An 18155-nucleotide genomic window follows, 5' to 3' on the forward strand; every position below is an offset into this window, starting at 1 on the left:
AAAGCTGAGCACCAAAAAAATTGATGCTTTTGAACTGTGGTGTTGGAGAAGACTCTTGAGAGTCCCTTGGACTGCAAGGAGATCCAACCAGTCCATCCTGAAGGAGATCAGTCCTGGGTGTTCATTGGAAGGACTGATGCTGAAGCTGAAACTCCAGTACTTTGGCCACCTCATGCGAAGAGTTGACTCATTGGAAAAGACCCTGATGCTGGGAGGGATTGGGGACAGGAGGAGAAGGGGACGACAGAGGATGAGATGGCTGGATGGCATCACCGACTCGATGGACATGAGTTTGAGTAAACTCCAGGAATCTGTGATGGACAGGGAGGCCTGGCGTGCTGCAATTCATGGGGTCGCAAAGAGTCGGACACGACTGAGCGACTGAACTGAATGAACTGAACTGAGGATGCTACTAGCTCATACCTCGCTTACTCCTTCCTTAGTCACTTGACCACACGCAGCTACAAGGAAGCCTGGGAAATGTGGTATTTGTTCTTGCAAACTCTCACCCAGCCCCAAAATGACTGTGCTAAGCAAGAAGAGAGTACCAGCATTCAGGGACAATAAGCCACATACGTTATGAAAGGAGTTTAAATTTTGCACCACAGCAGATGGTGAGTCATTGAAGAATTCTGAAGAAAGGAATGACAGATCTGATTTGCATCCTAGAACAATAACCCAGAATGCTCTGTGGAGGAAAAACTGAAAGGGAAAAGACAGAGGAACCTGTACAAAGACCACTTCAAAGCATGTACAGCCAGGCAGACAAGGAGGCAGAGGAGAAAGGAGAAATGCCAGGCAGGTGGAAATGATAGGAGTAAGTGATCACTTAGCATAGAGGATGCAACATGGGAGGGAGTCAAAAATAACCCAAGTTTCTAACTTAAGACAATAGTGATGCTCAATAGTTAAATTTTAAAAAATGAAGAGTTGTTATGTAGGATTAAATAAAATAACATTTGCAAAATGCTTAGAACAGTGTCAAGCACTCAGAAAGTGATCCTTAAATCCCTGGTAAAAGAAAAGGCCCTAGGTTAGCAGTCTTTCTTACTGGATCCTACACAGAAGGATGAATGACCTTCTATGTAACCTGTCTCCCCTCTCTCCTACTCTCCTCCTCCACACTCCAGATTGAGTGAGGAGGTGTCCGCACCCTGGCCGCGGACGGGCAGGGTACTGCCAGCGCTGGGTCACCAAATAAAGCTGAAGAGAATGACCCAAATGGACCCGGGTTTTTCAGTCCATTCACAAAGACCTTTCAGAACCCACCCAGAATAGCCTGGCACTTCTAATTTTAAATCAGAGGAGTGGGAAATACAAGGTCAAGGGATTTGGTCTGTGAGCCAAGGAGGTAGGCAGTTGGGTGCAGAGTCTGTGAGCACATATTCACAGAATGAATATGTACTTCCCAGCCCCTACCTCAACCAAGTCAACCATATTTAGAATTAAAATATTCCTTAAGAAATGACTCAACTAGTTGAGAACATCGTAGCTATTTTCTTCATACTCTTCTATTTTTTTACGATTTTTCTATTGAGACGGTGTATTTTTAAAAAGGAGGAAAATAAAATTTCACACGCGTGTGCAGACGCTCTTGTGTGTGCCCGTGCACACACAGACACACACAGACACACACACACACACACACCCCATCCCAAAGCACTGGCCTGCTGTAGTTCTGAGGAAAGGTGGGACCCCTGGCCAAAGAGGAAGCTTACTGATTCTCATCAACCAACCATCACGAAGCGGAAGACCCCTCTCCGCATTAAACCTCTCTGCCAGGGGCTAACTGACTTTGCTATTGGCCCGAGGATGCTCCTTTCATCCTATTGGTCAGCCCTCTGGGCCTTGCCCCGCCCCACTTGGAGACTTAATTTCATCAAACATTTTTCAGGTGCCTCCTGTGTGCCAGCAGCTGAGGACATAAAGATGACTAAGCTTTGGCCCGCAGCCTGGAGTCGCTCACACGAGGAGACCTATTAGGACTGGCCTGCTCTGGCGGTCAGAATCTGGCTGGAGCTGCATGTTCGCGCTCCTTTGGCAGATGGAGATGAAGGGGTCTGGACCAGAAGGCAGTGCCTGCAGAGACAGAGCTGAGTCGGGAGCTCAGATTTTCTGCTACCACCCCCATCTTCTGGGAGAAGCCAAACTAGAGATAAACAGAGCCCTGGCCCCCAAAATGCTGTGTCTGTGCCTAAACAACCCTCCCCTTTCCATCTTAGGATTCAGGGGGACCCTGCTTCCAACCTTGCTCACTACTGCTTTGTTAGGAGAGGGAATTGTGAATTATGGGGACAGGGGCTGACCCACAAGACCTCAGCTGGACTGTGTGGCCCAGTTTCTTCGTTAGTGCGCCACCTGCAGGACGCTGGTGAGAATGCATCCCTGCAATCACCCCTTCGCATCCTGGAGCTTCCGCAGGGCTGGGACACACCGCGTTCCCCACCCGGTCATTTTTGAAAGGTTGCCAGTTGGTCAGTGGGGTTGTTTTGTGAGGGTCAGGGAGGGAGGCCGGAACCTGCTGAGGGGACTGAGCTCCCATCTGCCTTCAGCCGACTAGAAACTGAGCTACTTAGAACCTGATCCAACGTGTTTTTTTCCAACCCAGTTTGATTAAAGTGGCGGTCACCTGAAACCCAAGACTAATGGATGACCACAAGGCGGCCCTCTCAGCCGAGCACTCCCCCTCTCTGCAGCCCCTTGGAACCAACCTCAACAGGCAGGAGGCGCCATTACCATGGGGGCCTGGACCTGGGCCCTCTCTGAGCAAGTCGGAAATGCCACTCTAGAAATCTCAGGACATCAATATTTCATGCCACTGGAGCTGTCTTTGTTTTTATGCAAATTGCTCAGGCTGCCAGATGGGCAAGGACTGGCAGCATCATCTATCACTGGGCTGTTCCTCCCTGAAACCTCACTGGCTGCCAGGGCCCCCGCAGGTTGGCCTCAGCTGTGGTCTCCTCTCTTGCTCCCTCTGCAGGGTGGGCCACAGTCCTGTCCTGAACACTGGGGGATGCAGAGACGCCAGAGGCCAGGTGACCACGCTGGGGGACCCACAGATGAAAGACTTCAATGATGAGATGGAAGGCAGTTCGTCACGTCAGTACTGTAAGGCAGGCATCACAAGGCTTGTTCCAGATGAGAAACCGAAGTTCAGGAAGGGCTTGCCCAAGATCACCCAGCGAGTTGAGTAGCAGAGCTGGCCCAAGGTGCCCTCCCGTTGTCCTTCAGCCGCACATCGCTGATAGCTCTGTGAGCCGTGCTCTGGAGGCTCTGCCCATGGTCTGCATGGTTCTAGCTTCCGCAGCTTCTGTCCCCACAGTTGGGTCACCATACCCACTAGCAACCTCAGCCAGGCCATGACTAACCCTTGCCTGGTTCCCAGGGCCTGAACCCACGTCCAGGAACCTATCCAGTGGCTGCTTCCCCTAGCTGCCTTGCTCTTAACATGTTCTTGCCCTTCAGGATCAGGAGTAAGAGATACCCGAATGCTGACTCCTACCTGGTGGCAGAATTCCATGGGCTCTCTGGGCTCTGCCCTGTGGAGGTACCAAGCCACCTGTGCCCATACCCCAATGCCAACTTCTAAGCTGGAGTCGCACACCCTTGGAATTACTCAGCATGACATCCTTCCTAACCTTGCTTCCAGCCACCCCTGTCAGTGGGTTTTGTCCTACCAGCCAGCCCCTGTGCGCCCCTTCTCCCCAGTGTCCCTGACCACGAACGGACCAGACCCCATTCACAGCCTTCAGTCCTGCCTGGTCCATCCCACACCTCCAGGGTTCCAGGGTAGCCATGGTGATAAGAGTGACACTCGGGGTGGGACCCTCCAAGCACGCAGCTCTGGATCCCGGGGCAGAGCCTGCAGGGATGGGTCAATTCCCTGTGATGTCACTAGGCTGGAGCCAGTTCAGCCAAAGGCTGCTGTAGAACAGCCCCACGCAGGGAAACCGGGAAGCCTGTGGCTAACTTACTGGGTGACCTTGGGTAAGTCATGGGCTTCTGCATCCGGATAACTCAGAAGGTGGAATCAGTGACTTCCAAGGTGCCCTTTAAGTCTCTGCATCTATGAACCAGTGGTCACTGCTCCTAACCACTCTTACCCTTAATTCTCCTCTAGGACAGGGTCAGCATGAGATGCAGTAAATGGTTATGGCCAGAGTTATGCTGGGCCAGTGGCCTTTGCACAAGCCCAAAAGTGTCACACAGTCTGCTCGACCCCCTGCAGGGCTGCTCTAGAGGGACTCCCCACATTCAGAAGAGGCTGGAGGGGACCACTCCTGATTACCTCCCAACTTCAGAATTCCAAGTCTCAGGTTCTGCATCTCATAGAAAAGGTACAAAATCCCACGGACCGTGTCCTATGACGGCATCTTATCATCTCACCCTTACGTCACAACAGCCTGGCAAGGTAAACCGCAAACTCCTTTTGACAGTTGAAGAACTGAGACACAGAAAGGTTAAGAAATGCCCACAAGGCCACACTACTAGAGCCTGAACCCAGGTGTGTCTGAGTCCAGAGCAGCCCTCCATTACATAGCGCTGCATGGAAGGGACCCTGGCATCATGCAGGCAGGATATTCCTGAGCTTGGAGTTTGTAAGGTAAGCCAGGCCTCCGCAGGCATCAGTGCCTTCCTCAGCACGTGCTATTTTGTGCATGCATGGAATGCCCTTCTCCCTATCCCTTCTTTCACTCCACAAACCAAACCTCTTCTCTGCTTTGGGAGATCCCGTTTATTTTACAAGGCTCAGCTCAGGCTTCTCCTGAGAGATGAGACCTTCCCCTCCTCTTTTTGCTTTTCTCCCTCCTCTACCCCAATCTAAGTGCTCACACCTCTTGTGATGCCCTAGCAAAGACGCTCCTTCTATTTCCCCAGGCAGCAGGCTCAGAGCTGAGTGCTGGCTCATGCAGCATCTATCCAGTTCTCTCCATATCACATGAGGCAGTGCTTGCTATTTCCGTTTTCCCGTCATGGATCTGCACCCTTTTGCTCTTCCCGTCTTCCCCACTACATCTCAGTCTCCAGCACTGAGCACAGAGCCAGGGCGTGCATCAGTGCTGAGCAATCCCGTGCTCCGATGACAAGAACCTGCTTGCACCACTAACGTCTTCAGAGGCTGAGATGGAGCAGGTCTGCACTTTGGAACCATGAGCCTGAGCCATTCAGGTATGATGGTGGCTTGTTCTCCCACCTGCAGAAAACAGCTCCTTTTTTGCTTCCAGCCTTGACTCCCTCTCCCCCTGCCCAGGCCGCCCCTCTCTCTCGCTGCCAAGTATGGTACGAGAGTATATAGTTGGTGACGGATGCTCCCTTGAAATGCATGCAGCCTTGCTCATCCTTTTTACCCAGAAACTGGAGCACAGGGGGTTAGGTCACAGGGATGGGTGCAGACTGAAGCCTGAGAGGCCCCAGGATCTGATAGGGGGTTCATTTTTCATGGCTCCATGTCCAATTGGTAAAACAGCGGGGGGCAACCAGCCCCTGGCCCTGCTCCAGCAGGTGGTGGTAATAGAGCCAGAGGTCAGAGTGGAGAGCAAGGAGATCAGGTTCTTGGCATGAACCAAACTGGACTGCATCACTGGGCCTGCACGCGGGGAGAAGAGGGTCACAGACACATCCAGGTGGGGGAGAGGCAGGGTGACTGGGGAGGTCAGACCTCAAGAGGGCAGCATTGGAAACAGTAAGGACTTTAGCTCATGGGTGTCAGATCATGTTCCAGGGAGCTGGGGAGGTTCCACAGAGCAGGGATAAAGGGGTCCAATAGGCAGAGTTCACTCCTTCCCTACCTCATGCAGGACAGCCTCTCTTTATCTGTTTTCTATACTGGACCTGCAGACAAAACTTCCTTCGAAGAAAGAAAGGATTGTGCTGTGATGTAGATGAAGAAGAGGACTCACTGTGCCCTGGATGTTAAATGCCCTGCATCTTGGTCCTGGGCTCCTGTCGCCCAGTCTCAGGTTCAGCTGAGTGTGGAAACTACCCGAGGGCGCCCCGGTTGATGAACGGTCCACACCATCACTGGAGAGCCTGGGTGAATCGTGTAGACACTACCTAATGTGGTGACTCTTCCTAAGCACTCCGCCCTCCAGTCATCAGAGGATCACTCCCGCCATCACACTGCAGGTCCCCTCTCCACGGGATGACGTCATCAACTGCATGTCTTTTCTCAGCCTGGAGCCCCTTTCCTTTATAAAGTCCGGGTGCTACCTCCCTGGGGAACCCCACTGACTTCTTCAGGCAAAGTTAGTCCCACATACACACCCTACCTACCAACTGCACTGCACATCTGCACACCTTCTGCAGAAGTGAAGTCAGGACTCATAGATTCACATTTCAGCTCTGCAAGCAAACCTTCCTGGTGACTCAGTTTCCCTACTTAAGATAATAATAGTACCTGCTGCCATTGCTGGGGGCTAGAGAGGGGTATTCAAATGAGATGATATACCTAAAGCGCTAGACTGGGCCCAATCCCTGGGTTGGGAAGATCCCCTGGAGAAGGGCATGGCAACCCACTCCAGTATTCTTGCCTAGAGAATCCCCATGAACAGAGGAGCCTGGTGGGCTACAGTCCTTGGGGTTGCAAAGAGTCGGACATGACTGAGCGATTTTCATTTCTAGGCCCTATACCTGGCATAGAGTAAGTAATGCTAACTGCTGTAAATATTTCTCATTGTCCAGAGAGTTTTTGTGAGCCATTCTAAGTTCCATCTCCTGCACCTTTTCCCCACCATGACTTTTGCACACGCATCTGAAATGTGTTTGCATTTTGTTCCCAAGTAACTCTTTTGACAAGAATGACAGGTTCCCATGCCAATGAGAATAGAGCAGAAAAGCAATGTCAGGAAGAGAAAATAAATGAGAAACATAGTTTATTTATAGTTTTATAGCAATCAAGAGTCTCATTTTTTTCTATCCATAGAAAGTCCTATTTCTTACCCAGCATTTATGGAATTGTATTCTTTAGCTGTGACCCCAGTTGCCCTATTGGCGCCTAAGCTCCTTGTTCACCTGGCAAGTGGAGGGAGCAGTCCACTCTGAGAAGCACCCTAGGCAGCAGCCATCTGCCCATGCATAGCAGGATGCGAGGCTGCTTGACTCATACACACGCTGAGTCCCAGCATATGCAGCCCCCTCTTCCCCTGTCAAGACCCTTCCCCCTGCTCAGAGGAATCAGACCCTCAGGAATGTTGAGCCTGTCCATGGCCTGGAGCTTGTCTGCAAAGTAGCACTTCTTTTTTGGGTATGATCCACCGTTTCTGTCCTCTGGATCACGAGCCCCTTGGAAGGTGTTCAAGTTTGTTCTCCCATAGTCCAAGCACCCAGCATAGCTTCTGTGCCCGATAACTGGCTGTTGGGTAAATGAACAGTGTAACCAACTGACTAGTCACTAGAGGAACCGAGAAGCTGTGACCCCTACTCCCCATCCCTCTTAGACAGGATTCAGGTGTCTGGAAGTGACTTATCAGAGCCCTCAGGGAAAGGGATGTGAGCCCAGCCAGGTTGAGCCCAGCTACCCAGATGGAAGAGGTACCCGAGTACTCCTTGCCAGCCCATCTCCATCTCCAGGAGGGGCATCTCTGGGGCAGAGAGGGCAGGCACAGCCCCGGGCAGCAGGATAAATGCCAGGCATGCGGAGTCCCTTACCCTCTGAGACTCTACTCTCTTGTCCACTCCTCACTGGGCAAGGCCACCTGGGTAGCCCTGAGGGGAAGCAGTAACAGGAAGACAGATCTCTGGCTGCGGCGGGGGGGTGGGGGTGAGTGGGAGGGGGTGGTGGGAAGGGCATCCTTTATTGATGGACTCATTAGCTATTGATGAGAAAGGCCTTGGTGATGAGAAAGGCATCGACTCCCTGTCTCGGGAAGCTGAGCTGGGATGGGGCCAGAGCATTTCTGGTGGGCCACAAACACTTCCTGAACCAGAACTCAGACCTTGGTTCAAGGAACTGGTAAGGTTCCTTGGAGCACTAGGATCCATGGAGCACCAACTCTCCTCCAAAATGGAGGCCCAGAAAGCATCATGCCAGCCCCCCATGAGAAAGAACAAAAAGATCTCCCACCCCAAGATCACCCAAAATACCCACCAGCAGAGCCTCTTGGGCAGTAAAGGCACTGTGCATCCACCGATGCCTGAAACCAAAAGGTGTACTTCACCTAGGCTACTACATCACTCTGCCAGACGTTGTTTTATGTGTATTAATTTAGCTAAATCTCACAGCAGGGTTGTGACAGATGAACTATTTATGGATGAAGAAATGGAGGCTCAGAGAGGTTAGGTAGTTTGCCCAAGGTCACACAGCTTGTAGCTGAGCCTGGATTTGGACCCAGGCAGTGGGCTCCAGAACCTGTGTGCTGAGTCACTGTGCTGTGGTCCCTCAGAAAGATTAAGGGATAGGCTCAAAATGACAAGCTGGTAAATGTAAACTCAACACCAAGCCTTCTAACACCAGTGCAGGCCTGTTCTACCTTTCTGTCTCTTCCTCATGCTGTTATACAAATAGAGCACCTATTTAGGCGATGAGGGCACACAGCTAGGACAGTTCCCTCTCTCTGCACTGGCCCTGTGGGGGTGTGACCTTCTCTCTCCTCCAGGCCAGGGCCCTCCCAGGTGTCTGCAATTCTGGTTGGAGTTGGAGAAAGGAGACTTCCCTGGCTGGTCAGGTCATGGTTCTATTCCCCAAGCACAGTGGGACTTGAGGCAAGCCCCCAGCTGTGCCCTTACCCTAGCCTTTCTCACAAGAGGCCAGGTGTGGGGAGGCCCAGATGGAGTCCAGGGCCCTGTCGAAGAATCTCAACACCAAGGATCAGTCACTGAGCAAAACCATTCTGACTTGATCACCCATTTATGGCCAAAATATCCTACAAGCTGGGAGTAATGATAGGGAGACACAAACTCACCACCACCACCCTCTGTGCCTACATGTTATCATTTGCTCTTAGAACACTGGGTCAGACTAATTCAGCCTCTGGGGTCAGCATCTGATCTGTGCACTGCCATCATTTTGCCAGGTTTGCCCCAGTGCCCTGCACTTTGCACCCTGCCTGCTGACCCTCACTGGATCCTCTCTCTCAAGCGTCCCCCGGAGGCAGAGACAGCCAGGGCGATCTTATTTCATAGGATAGGATTTCTGAATCCCAGGCATCAGCTGGGCAGGCTCCTCCTGCCAGTCTGCCCATCTGCCCGGAGACCAGCAGATCCCTTTGGCCATGGAGAGCTGACCTAGCAGAGCATCCAAGCCTACTCAGGCCGAACCAGAAGCACCTCCTCACCCACTGCTCCTGCTGGTGAGTTCTTGGCCTCATTTTCCCCTTTGATCCACATGTCAATTTCTGCCCCTGGATCTTACCCACCACATCAAAGGGCCCCAAGCATCTTTCTCCTAGAGCTCCTGAAGCATTCTCGGGAGATTGCAAGCATGAGCTCTCCAGATGGGCTTGTTTCCCAGCATGTTCTTAGGGAGATGCATCACTCTGATGGTCCACATTCCTAGGTTGTTTAGTTCAGAACCTTCCAAGAACACCAGTTTCAATCCCTCAGCTAAAACTGAGCCTTGTCTTTGAACCAGAAGAAAGCTGAGCTGTCCTAGGATCCCCACCCACTATGTTCATGCCTGCTCCAGAAATTCCAGAGCTTTCTTGGGGCTTAAGGAGGCCCTAGAGCCCCACTGCTCAGTGTCCCACATAGGAGCCGATAGAAGAACAGATCCAGAAACAGAAGAACTTTGGTCTAGTAGGACAGACCACAGCCTCTGTGGTATTTCGTCAGGCACATAGGCAGCTTCCACCACCCACCCCACCCCACACAGCCAGATGTCTGCAGTTCCACCACAAGTGCTTCGTTCCACTAGCTCATGCCTTTGTGTACCAATCAATGAATTATTCAACCAATATTTACAAAGGTTCTTCTATGTGCAAGGCAACATCCTAGATATTGGGGTGATCTGAGGATATGAGTCCTTCCCCCAAATCTCTCTAATAATAATAATAATAATAATAATGTGTGTTATTACTATCCTTACTTTATAGATAAAGCGGTTAAGACACAGAGATATTAAGTAACTTGCCCAAGGTCATACAGCTTAATACATCCTGGAAACACAGCTATGGGATGGTTCTTTAGGGAGGTGATCCCAAGAAAATAACTCAAGATTGAGAGTTCTAGCAAAAAGGAGAGGCTAGCATTTGGCAGTTTGTTGTTCGGTGTCCACACTTAGCCCCAGGACCTGCTTCCCCAGCCCTAGGCTGCCCTGGGGCAGGGGGAGGACAGTGAGAAGCAGGCAGGGGTGATGGGTGACTGCCAGGTGGAGCAGGGTCAAGCTGGTCCCTCCTCTCTGGTTCTCTGGAGGGTACCACATGTGTCCACAAGCCCCAGGACAGGCTGCAGAGACCAGATGAGGGTGGTGTCCCACCACAGTGCAGGAGAAAAAAGGCCCGGGATACGTGCCAGGCTGAGGAAGGTGGGAGTTGATCTGGGTATGGAGGAATCTGCTAGAAGCCTTGTATAGGGGAGACTGGGTCCATCTGGCTGTAAAATAACCACATGGGGAGGCCATGGTGGCAATCAGGCAGGAGGGGAGGTCTGAACAGGTGGATAGGGGAGTGGGAACAGCAAGATGTGACCTAAAGAAGGCAGATTCCCTCATGGTCTAGAAACTGATGGGGTATGAAGATCAAGGAGAAGGAAGGCTTTACCTGAACAAAGACCCAGACGGGAGCATAGCCTGGGAGAAGGAGAAAGCCTGTGCACTTGGACAATGATGGGGCACTGAAGAAAGACCCCAATTATGCTCTCAAAACCAGGCCAAGACAAGGCAGCTAGTCCCTGGGGCAAGCAGGCCCAGCCTCCTAAACACTTTATAATCAACCTTTATGTAGAACTCACATCTGTCTGGTGCTATTCTAATCTGTGTGTTTTACAAACAATTTACTCCTTTAATCAGTTTGACAGAACTAAGATATAGGTAGTCTCCCCATTTTACAGATAAAGGAACTGAGGCAAGGAGAATAAGTGACCTATGCAAACTTGCATAGGACTAGTTGGTCATAGTTGCAAACCAAGGCTCACTGACTCCAGAATCCAGGCTTGTAACCTCTGTTCAAGCTGCCTTCTGGGCAGGTGGCGAAAGGGATGAGACAGTTTTAAGTAAATTTATAATGATGAATTGTAACATGTTACTGAGAAAATCAGGTGCATCCCTAACCTTGAACAAGGATGCTGAAGTATTTTCCCCAGTGTCAAGGGGGAAAATTCCAATCTCATGGTCAATAGCAGTTACCTTGTAAGCCCTTACATTCCTGCCAGAAAGAATTATCCTGTGATCATTCTTTTCAGCATCGCTGCTGTTGCTCAGGATTTCAATGAATGAAGATGTTGTTCTGTCTCTTTCAAAAGATAGCTCTGTCCTTGAACAGTCCCTGTAGGCAGAGAGACGCACTGTCCACTCAGGGCCCACCCCACCTGGCAAGGAAGAGAGCCACGTGGCTGGCTCCCAAGCCCTCCAGGCCTCCTTGTCTTCTTTAATAACAGGACATCCTCCTGTTCTAAGAGGTAGACAGACTAGAAAGGGCCGGGGGTGTCAGGGCATACCTGGAACAGAAACATCTGTGGACGTGGATGGTTTGTGCAGCCGCAGGTTTGTACATGGCAGCCCACTCATGGGTCTCTGCATATTTGCACATGAGCACATGTCTGTCTGTGTGCACAAGTGTCTTGGTGATTTTCCTTGTAGCAAGCACGTATCTGTGACTATTTGGATGAGAAGGCTCGCGTAGCCATGTTGATGTGTGTGTCTGAGTATGTCTACGGGGGTCTGTGGCAGTGAGTGCCCGTGTGTGACTGTGGCGGTGTGTAGATCCATGTCTCTGTGTGTCTGTGTCCTGGGCAGCATCCCTGGCTGAATGAGACTAGGTCACAGACAGCAGTGGATCTGCTACTGTGGGACTTTAGTATAGAGGGGGAAATGTTGGCTTTGTAGCTAGAACACTTGCATTCAAGTCACAGCTCCATAACTTAGTGACCAAAGGACCTTTGACCAGTCACAGGCTTTTCTAGTGGGCTTCCCGGGGGGTGCTACTGGTAGAGAACCCGCCTGCCAATGCAGGATAAGTAAGAGACACAGGTTTGATCCCTGAATCGGGAAGATCCCCTGGTGGAGGGCCACTCCAGTATTCTTGCCTGGGAAATCCCATGAACAGAGGAGCCTGGCAGGCTACAGCCTATAGGGTCACAAAGAGTTGGATATGACTGAAGTGACTTAGCATGCACGCATGCTTTTCTAAATCTCAGTGCCCATAGTTTTTTTAAGATTTCTTTTTAATGTGGACCATTTTTTGAAATCTTTATTGAATTTGTTACAATACTGCTTCTGTTTTTATGGGGGTTGGGGTTTGGCCTTGAGGCGTGTGGGATCTTATTTCCTGGCCAGGGATCAAACCCACACCACTTGATGAAGTTTTAACCACTGGACCACCAGGCAAGTCCCCCGCTATTTGTTAAATGGGGATAATAACCCACACCTTATTATCATAGGACCATCATGGGACTCAAATCCTGTGTAGACACGCTTGACCAGCGGGAGCAAAGGTGATGGAAGTGGACAGGAGGGAGTACCTTCACCACTGGTGAGGGGCCATACACACAGTCCCCCTCAGATGGCCCCAGAGCTGCTTGCCCTCAGGCCGCCCCTTCCCTGATGAGCCTGCCTACACCTGCAGGCTTGGCCTGAGTAGGGACAGCCTCCAAAAGGGCCCGACTACTGCAGCAGTGGGGGTGTGACGCACGCATTTTAACAGTGCCCAGGAGGGAACAGAGAAGGGCCATCCCACCGCTACCCCTGACCCGTGGCCCCGCTGACACAAGCCACCAGCCTTTGTTGAGCATCTGTCACTTGCTCTGTGCTTTCTATGTGGCGTCACTTCCTCATCACACCCTTAATGAAGCAGGTGCCAGCAAGGCCACTTGTCCTCCGTCACACAAGACAGTAAGCGGCCAAGTCAGGCTTGAGAGCGGGCTCTTCCATCTGCCCAGAGCCTGATGTTTTAACTAGGCTGAAGAGTGCCTCCGGCTCCCAGGGAGCCAACCCCCTACAGACCCTCACCCCAGCCTGCTGACTCCACCTTCCCCATTGGGTTCAGGTCTCCCAGCAGGATGCTAGTCTCAGCTTCCAGCTTTACCCCTCTGATGCCTCCCAGGCTCCCATTTCCATCCTTTGTCTTCTGCTAGGATGGCTGGGAGAGCAGGGTACCTGGGTCACCTCCCCCTAGGGACAGGAGGGCTCCGGATGGTGGCTAGGACAGCAAGTCTTGCCTAAGACTCCCTCTCACAATTCCCCTCTTGGGGAAACTGAGGCCATTGGAGGGTGAAGTCCCCATCCTGACCACTAGTTGGGCAGAGAGGACCGGAAACTCTTCTCTTCAGGCTCCTACCTGAAGCTGGGCCGGTCATTCAAGGTGAACACAGGAGATGGGGCTGGACTGACGGCAGGGCTGAAACCAGGGAGAGGAAGCGTGAGAGCCACCTGGAGGGACAGTCAGCGGCCCGAGGCCTGGCTGGAGCAAAGAGGAGAGAGAAGCCGCTCCCAGAGGGAAGGAAGACGCCCTGTGGAGTCATCTTCACAGAGTGGACCAGGGACTGCATCCAGCAGAACAGGGACGCCCTCTTCTGCCTGAACATAGGCAGCACCAGTCTCTGCCTTCCAGCCACTCCTTCCTTCAGTCATCCTCTTATTCACTGGACAACAACCAGCAGAAGCCCACCCTGTGCCGAGCCCACTTGCCCACCTCCTCATCCCCCAGCTGCTCCCAGCCCTGTGACATCTGAGCTCGCCCTCCATGCAACTCTGAGTTTCCCGTCCCTGAGGCTCTCAGGGCAGCAGCATGCACAGTTGCCTGCATGATGACTTCTTTCAGCCAGTCTCTGACTCAGGGATGGCTGCCGCCTCACCTGAAAGTGTAGGAAGTGTTAGGGTTGCTAGGCAACCAAGGGCAACTGACTGCTCCTGATCACTGTGAACTTGAGAGGCCAGACTCTCAGACATCTTTGGAACATTGTTTTGGGAACAGCACAGGGCTGGACCCCCACAAAGCCCTGTCTGCAAGAAGTGCCCAGCTTAGTCCAGGAAGAGACCACCAGCACAACAAAGCCGCGTCTGCAGACTGGGGGCAAAACCGAAGTGCTCGAGAGGGAGGGAAGGTGGCTGGGGTCCCTGTGTTCCACCAGGCAGCCTCGAAGGCTTCCCAAGATAGACAAGTGTGAACCAAAGCAGCTTCTATCTAGAAATGCCTACTATGTGCCCTGCATGCTATTCACAACATATATTATCTTTTCCTCCCCCAAGAACCTTGAGGGAAGATATGAGTAGACCCATTTGGAGAGAAACAAAGCATTGTTTATGGAGGTGGTGATTTACCCAAGGCCACGTACCTACTGCATGCAGAGTTGAGATTCAAACCCAAGCCAGTCTGGCTCTGGGGGAGGAGGAGCAAAATTCAGAAGAGGGGGAGGTGTAAGATGTGCTGGGGACAGTGAGTAGACTAGCGTGTCCCTGCCTGCAAAGATGCCAAGGGACCAGAACATGACAGGGCTCTGGGGAGATGAAACATGGATCCAAAAAACTGTGTCAAAACCTTGTGCGGAGGTTATCACGAGGGCAAGAGCACCTCCCTGTCTCCTTAAGGAAAGTTGTGTCTGCAGGTGAAGTCAGAAGGAAGGGATGCAAGGGACAGGCCTGCACAATCAGTGACCCAGATGGAGGAAAGCACAGTATGTTCTAGGGGAGAGGAGGTTATTTCAACCCAACACACTGTCTTGGCACTGTGACAGGCATGGCAGAGGTATGAATGGAATCAGACGTCGTAGAAGACTCCTGAGTACAATGATCACTTCAGCTGTGGGTGAGGGTTCAGCTTTGAATACTGGTAATTCTATTGACGCCCCAGAATGGTGTGCAGATGAAACGCTACAAGACTCTAGGAAAACTACCAAGAACGGCGGGTAGAGTGCCCCAGGACGCTGCCCGGCACGAAGTGAGCTGTCCTCCAAGTACCCAACCCCACAATTCCACCCTCACTGGGGTGCCCCACCACACCCAGAATGTCCATCGCCTGCCAGGGGGCCATGGGGTGGGGGAAGGAGGGGTGGCCCAAGGTCAGAACCAGTTTCCATCTTGCTTACCATGAATGGAGCCAAGGACTATCTCCTGGTGGCTCAGACTGTAAAGACTCTGTAGGCAATGCAGGAGACCCGGGTTTGATCCTCGGGTCGGGAAGATTCCCTGGAGAAGGGAATGGCTACCCATTCTAGTATTCTTGCCTAGAGAATTCCATGGACAGAGGAGCCTGTCGAGCTATAGTCCATGGGGTCACATTCTATCAAAGCCCTAGAAAGCTGTGCAGATGAAAAGATACAAGACTTAGGGAAAACTACCAAGAATGGCAGTACCCTGGGCAGGTACCCAGAGAAAACCATAATTCAAAAAGTACATACACCCCAGTGTTCACTACAGCACTATTTACAATAGCCAGGACATGGAAGTAGCCTAGATATCCACTGACAGAGGAATGGATAAAGAAGATGTGGTACATCCATATTGTGGAATATTCAGTTCAGTTCAGTTCAGTCGCTCAGTCGTGTCCAACTCTTTGCGACCCCATGAATCGCAGCACGCCAGGCCTCCCTGTCCATCACCAACTCCCGGAGTTGACTCAAACTCATGCCCATCGAGTCGGTGATGCCATCCAGCCATCTCATCCTCTGTCATCCCCTCCTCCTCCTGCCCCCAATTCCTCCCAGCATCAGGGTCTTTTCCAATGAGTCAACTCTTCGCATGAGGTGGCCAAAGTACTGGAGTTTCAGCTTCAGCATCTGTCCTTCCAATGAACACCAGGACTGATCTCCTTTAGGATGGACTGGTTGGATCTCCTTGCAGTCCAAGGGACTCTGAAGAGTCTTCTCCAACACCACAGTTCAAAAGCATCAATTTTTCGGTGCTCAGCTTTCTTCACAGTCCAACTCTCACATCCATATATGACCACTGGAAAAGCCATAGCCTTGACTAAATGGACCTTTGTTGGCAAAGTAATGTCTCTGCTTTTTAATATGCTATCTAGGTTGGTCATAACTTTCCTTCCAAGGAGTAAGCGTCTTTCAATTTCATGTGGAATATTACTCAGCAACAAAAACGAACAAAATTGTGTCACTAGCAGAGTTGTGGATGTACTAGAGACCGTCATACAGAGTGAAGGAATTTAGAAAGAGGAAAACAAATATCAAATGCTGTATGTTAAGGCATATATGTGGAATCTAGAAAAATGGTGTATATGATCTTATTTGCAAAACAGAAATAGAGATACATACATAGAGAACAAGCGTATGGACTCCAAGGGAAATGGGGGGGGTGAGGCGGGCATGGGATAAATCAGGAGATTGGGATTGACATATATACACTACTATGTATAAAATAAATAACTTATGAGAACCTGCGGTAGAGCACAGCGAACTCTACTCAGTGCTCTGTGGTACCCAAATGGGAAGGTAATCCGAAAAAGCCAGGATGTGGATATAGGTGTGGCTGGGTCACTCTGCTGTGGATGTGTATATAGGTGTGGCTGATTCTCTCTGCTCTACAGCAGAAACTGACACATCTGTAATAAGCAGCTATGGTCCAGTTTTAAAAGTTAATTAACCAATTATTTTAATAGAAAGTTCCCTTGGCCCTTTGATAATCCTTTCCTCTCTCTCCCCACCCCGCTCCCCAGGCAACTGCTGATCAGCTTTCTGTCACTCTAGGTTAGTTTGTAGTTTCTAGAATTGTGTTTAAATGGAACTACTCAAAATGTACCTTTTTTATCTGCCTTCTTTGACTAGCATATTTTCCTATTACAGGTTTTTTTAATGGAGTTCTGATAAGGAAATGCAAGTAGTCAGTGATCAAGGCAGTGGGGGCATGGCAAGCCCAGGATGCTGTCTGCCACGCTTCATTCACTCACCAGGGGTTAACTGAGCTCTGGGTGTGCTCAACACCAGGCTAGGTCCTGGAATCATAGTGGTGCACAAAGCAGAGATGATCCCCGTTCCCATGAGCACGAACTTCTCACTTCTTTCACTCATGCATTCACCTGCTTAACAAATATTCACTGCACGTCCACAACCCTGTTTGAACTTGGCACTGCCCACCACTTCTTACACCCTCCCTGACCTTCATTAGACATTTCTCTATCCACCACATTGAGCTGGGTGCTGGGATGATGCAGTGGGGGATCATCAGATGTGAATTTTGTCACCTAAGACTGTGCATGGCAGAAGAAAAAAAAAAAACTGTAAGACACTGTTCTGCTCTCTCAAAGCTCACGAGAGAGTGGGTGCCCTGAGGCTGACCTGTGGAAGCTGGTACTCCAAAATGAGTGCAAAGTGGACCATCTGGGCAAGGAGATCCAGACTCAGGGAAGGTAGGGGGCTCTCCAAGCTGGACTGGCCAGGCTAGGTTTGTCAGACAAGCAGGATCCAAACAGCCCCCAAATGGGCATGGAGGAAGAGGAAAGACAGAGGAAGGAGAGGTGGATGCCCGGGAAGAGGCAAACCAGCACAAAGGCACAGGGGTGGGATCAGGAGAGTGGATAGGAGGGCAGTGAGCTGAGAATTCCTCCCAGGGCCGTGTGAGACCACATGGAACTTTTTTCTGCTTACACATATGTTACCTTGGCTTTACATATGGGGCAAAGGGGAGGGGAGTAGGGAGAGTCATTCCTTAAATTTTTGCAATAGCTCACTACGTGTTCTTACTGCCATTACCTCATTTAGTTCTCAGATTGATGTGGGAATTGCCATTATATTTCCCATTTTATGGATCAGAAACCTGAGGCTTAGAGAATCTAGTGATTTGCTTAAAAATATACAACTCCTAAGGGCTGGGGTGGGGGAAAGGTAATGGCACCCCACTCCAGTACTCTTGCCTGGAGGGTCCCATGGATGGAGGAGCCTGGTAGGCTGCGGTCCATGGGGTCACTAAGAGTCAGACACGACTGAGCGACTTCACTTTCACTTTTCACTTTCATGCATTGGAGAAGGAAATGGCAACCCACTCCAGTATTCTTGCCTGGAGAATCCCAGGGACGGGGGAGCCTGGTGGGCTGCCGTCTATGGGGTCGGACAGAGTC

At 51.0% G+C, this 18155-nt stretch overlaps 1 protein-coding gene across 1 annotated transcript in view; it reads left to right on the plus strand.

Annotated features, from left to right (window-relative positions):
* Window positions 1–9196: 9196 nt before the first annotated feature.
* KCNA10 (potassium voltage-gated channel subfamily A member 10) overlaps window positions 9197–18155 on the plus strand; it is a 14940-nt gene continuing 5981 nt past the window's right edge. Inside the window, exon 1 of the mRNA XM_043447065.1 lies at window positions 9197–9287. The gene's annotated coding sequence lies outside the window, so the exon portion shown is untranslated. The remainder of the gene's footprint in view (window positions 9288–18155) is intronic.

Source organism: Cervus canadensis, chromosome 2, assembly GCF_019320065.1.
Source record: "Cervus canadensis isolate Bull #8, Minnesota chromosome 2, ASM1932006v1, whole genome shotgun sequence".
NCBI lineage: Eukaryota > Metazoa > Chordata > Mammalia > Artiodactyla > Cervidae > Cervus > Cervus canadensis.